Source organism: Triticum dicoccoides, chromosome 7A (genome assembly GCF_002162155.2).
Source record: "Triticum dicoccoides isolate Atlit2015 ecotype Zavitan chromosome 7A, WEW_v2.0, whole genome shotgun sequence".
Taxonomy (NCBI): Eukaryota; Viridiplantae; Streptophyta; class Magnoliopsida; order Poales; family Poaceae; genus Triticum; species Triticum dicoccoides.
The window spans coordinates 681,095,511-681,099,963 of NC_041392.1; the positions used below are offsets into that span (position 1 = coordinate 681,095,511).

General features: G+C 44.1%; 1 pseudogene; it reads right to left on the reverse strand.

Annotated features, from left to right (window-relative positions):
• Window positions 1-1,458: 1,458 nt before the first annotated feature.
• LOC119333884 lies at window positions 1,459-4,022 on the reverse strand (annotated as a pseudogene).
• Window positions 4,023-4,453: the final 431 nt, after the last annotated feature.

A 4,453-nucleotide genomic window follows, 5' to 3' on the forward strand; every position in this document is an offset into this window, starting at 1 on the left:
AATTGTAACTGGTTCATGATTCGATGAATTGGGCATCTCTTGATTAGATGAGGTAGCCATATCCTTCATGGGAAATATATCTTCAAAGAAAGTCGCATCATTCGACTCCATGATCGTACCGACATGCATTCAGGTAGCTCAGATTTTACAACCAAGAATCTATAGCCAATGCTATGAAAAGCATATCCCAGGAAAACACAACCCACAGTCTTTGGTCCAAGCTTCCGCTTCTTTGAAATTGGAACATTGACTTTCGCCAAACAACCCCATGTTCGTAGATAAGAGAGTTTTAACCTTTTCTTCTCCCATTCCTCGAATGGAGTTATCTCTTTGTTCTTTGTGGGAACTCGGTTTAGGACATGACATGCTGTCAATATCGCCTCCGCCCATCATGCCTTGGAGAGACCCGATGTGTCTAACATGGCGTTAACCAAATCAGTTAGAGTACGACTCTTTCTTTCGGCTACCCCATTTGATTGAGGTGAATAGGGAGGCGCCTCTCATGGATTATACCATGTCCCGCACAAAAAGCATCAAATTCATTGGAAAAATACTCTCCACCATGGTCGGACCTAAGCCTCTTGATTTTTCGATCAAGTTGGTTTTCCACTTCAGCTTTATAGATCTTGAAAAAGTTCAAAGCCTCATCCTTAGATTTCAGAAGATACACACGGCAGTATCTAGTGGAGTCGTCAATTGACGTCATGAAATATTTATTTCCACCTTTTGTTAAAACATCATTCATTTCCCATAGATCTGAATGTATGAGCTCTAGTAGTGCAAGATTTCTCGTTTCTGCAGTCGTGTGAGACTTACGAGGTTGCTTAGCTTGCACACACACTTGACACTTGCACCGTTCGCATTCGAACTCCACTTTCACAAAAAACTTTTCAGCTTCTGTGTGACTTTTCGTATACCCGTAGTGCGTGACAAAATTTTAGATACTCGTATAACCGCGGCGCGCCGTGGCGAGAGGGGCGTCGGAGAAGGAGCGCGCGTGGATATCCCTCTTGTTCTCATGCTCGTACAAGTGGGGAAAGAACCTCCCTTATAAGGAGGTCCAACTCCCACTAAACTAGCAATGTTGGGACTAAACTTTTGTATTATCCCTTGCCTTAGACAAATGGGCTAAGTGGACCTCTAGGATTTATTAGGAATTTCTGAAATAGTTGTTGGGCTGCTCAAAATAGACTAAATTTCAGCAGTCCTGTAATCCTGGCCGGTTGATGGCTTTGTTAATTCAAAGCTGGGCTCTTCTTAAGCCTTCGTTCTAAAAATAATAATGTAACAGTTGGTTTACAATTTGACACCCCATATAGCTTGTGTTGTCGCTTGTCACCAGTCAGTCTAGCTGCCGGAATTGATGTGGATTACTCCTCGCTGCAACTAGCTGAGCAGAGCTGCCGGAGAGAGGAGCGTCGGCATCTTCTGTTCCTGTCGAAGCTCTCGAAACTCTCTTTAGGTGGGAGGCCCCATCTTTCGCACCTTCTCAGGAGGAGGAGGAGCAGCACTGGAGCTGTTGTTTCTCCTCTTCTTTCCTTTCTGCTCTTCTTGTGTAGTCTCAGCTTCCATGGCTGCACAAGTGGCCACGCCATAAAGCGTAAAGTTTTTGTAGGAGATGTTATATTTCATGAGCACAAACACACGATTGTACATGGGCATTACCACTATTTTTTGGAGGCGAGTCATGACGATCCTTTAGTTCGAGCACTTTGTCCTCATCATCTCTCACCACCACCTGTGCGCTTGCCTATGAAAGCGTTGAATCGACTTGTGAACGCAGCAAATAACCTAAGAACTCTCACTTCTTGCGTGGCATTGTACCTTGTTAGTTTTGGCTGCAGTCTTCTTGGATGCTGCTTCAGTCGCCTTCTTGCCTTCGGAGTGTGCTTCCCGCCAACATCTTATTTCCTCCTGTTCGGCTTCAAATTTTGCATCAATCACCTGCATAAAAATCAATGAGCGAGAAGAAGTGAAGCACATAACATGGAGCAAAACCTTAGAGAGAGACGTTGCTTAATTACATCCAGTTCCTTTTCAAGGACATCAAGGTCTCTCAGCCACAGAGTTTCCGGAGTTGCGTTGCCCAGACTTTCAGCTTCTTCCTCTAATTTCTTCTGTTGTGCAATCAGTTCTTCGACCTTCGCAAGAGTGAATCTACCAACTGCCGTGAAAAGGTACTCATAATCGCTGGCATGAACTCCTACTGCTGCTGCTTCTTCCACTTCTGTAGCTCCTACACCAACTGGTTCGGCAGTAATGTTTCTCTTTGGAAAAGGTTCATACCCCTTCTGCTTAAGCTCCAGGAATAGCTCTGTTTTGTTCCTCTTAACCAGTTTGATGTCCCCGGAGATAACAGCAAGAATAAACCTCACCATGTTCTGAAGCTTCAACAACTCTTTCCCAATATTTTGCAACATTACTGTCTGCACTCTGCACGACATAAATTAGTTAATGTGTCAGGTTGCACATGAACATCATCATCACAGAGGGGGAAAATCAACAAGTACCTGTCTTCTGCCGTAGAATTGGAGCCTCAGTTCGAAGAACTCTTTAAGTACTGAAAATGCAACATAATTTCAGATTCAAGTCCACTAGAAGAGAAGGGGTCAATACATGTCCATATTAGATAGAGATACTCACTGTCCTCTGGGGTGTCATATTTTCGAACTTTACCGTCCGAATCAAACAAGCACATGTTAGTTGTTCCTATTGTGGTTGTAAGCTTGAATTTGTTCTCAAGGCCTTGTTCCTTAGCAATACTCAAGTTTTTCTTACTCAAGATAACATCAAAATCCACGGCCCCATGATTGTAATGGGACCTTACGTCCTGTAAATCGGTTACAACTGAAGAAAGTAAAAAACGTTTGAAACTCATGAGAATGAACTATTGTATAAGTAATTACCTCTAGAAACGGTGGTTCCTTATCCTTGCCCGTACGCAAGGGTACAAGAATTTCTTCGTAATCGGAAGTCCAGCGTCGGACGGGAAGCTCGGTAATTTTAAGCTTGGTGTCATCAACTTCCTCTATAATACCAGTAATTGTATATCTGACACCGGCAGCTTTTGAACTTTTCTCCTTCACAGAGCCCTGTCCGGTTATTAATGGGAAATTTACATCAAAAACTAAATTGTCAAATCAAGCAACAAACCGTGCTAGTAAAAGCATGTGACGGACCTTGAACCCTTTGTACAAAGGGACCATTGGTACGACTGCCTCTCCATGTAGCAGCCTTTTCAGGTTAGCGATGATGTCTCTTGGATTATAATTTGGGACATAGGTGCTCCCTCTAGCGCCAAAGCCTTTACTTCCATTGACCAAAACCATGGGGATGATGGGCAGATAGCTGAACAAATTAGAGTTGGCATATTTTAGGTTGCACAAATCAATTGTCTTGAAGGATGAATGAATGTTCAACGAGATAATAATATTACAAAGCGGGTTCAATCTGCCATCCTCCTTCGTTCAGATAGTTGAGCAGAGCGTCGTCGTGCTTTGGAAAAAATTAAACGGGTGATAGGTGCTAATCTGGTTGAGATGTATTTCGCTCTACCCGAACCTTTGCCTCCCTGAAACGAATGTAAACAGTCAAAAGAAGTAAGTATTAGAAGTCGTTCATGAAATAGGGTACTTGCTTGCTTCTTATACAAAGCTAACCCACCCAATGTCTGGTACCAAACGTGAAGCAGGGCCTCAAAAGATTGATGTTGTTGCTGCCAACAAACTCTTGAGCCATCCCGATGATTGTCCTCGCTGGACTCTGCTGACGGTGGTAGTAATTGAATGCCGAGTGTTCGGTGACATAGCGAGCAAACTGTGACACCTGTATGTAGCCAATGAAGGCAACGGTTTTAGGCCGGACATGATGCTTCCAGGAAACAGATTGATTCAACAGCTCTTTGGCGCACGTACGCTGGCTTCTTGGACCAAATTCCTCCTGAAAGCGCAAAACAAAACCTTCCTCTGCCCTTGTTTAAGGCCGTCGACCATGGAAGGTATTGCAAGGGCCGCCTCTGCCATCGGCACCAACGAGGGAGGATCGCTCGGGCTCCGGCATGTGGGACGCTGCCTGAAAATGAAGAGCCGCACGTGGCGAGCGACGGCGCCGTCTGGCGGTGCTCGCTACTTATTTCAGGCGGCGGTGGCGAGCTCGTCTCCAATACCAATCGCGCACGCTACCACGGATTTCCTCTCGATGGTGTCGAGTTTATTGGTTAGACTGGAAACATAGCATAGACTAGGAAATATTCTAGCACGACTGGGGGATTTTGATCTTTTGCCCCTCCAACTTAGATGATTTGTCACTGCTTACTTTGCAGTTGAGTTTTTTTTTTCTTTTTGATGAAACGATACAAAAGATTTCTCATTTTCATTTTCATTAATTAAGAAACGAGTAAGAGTTGTCCGATTAATTTGCGGAATACTGGTCTAAATCAGCTATAAGCTAACGC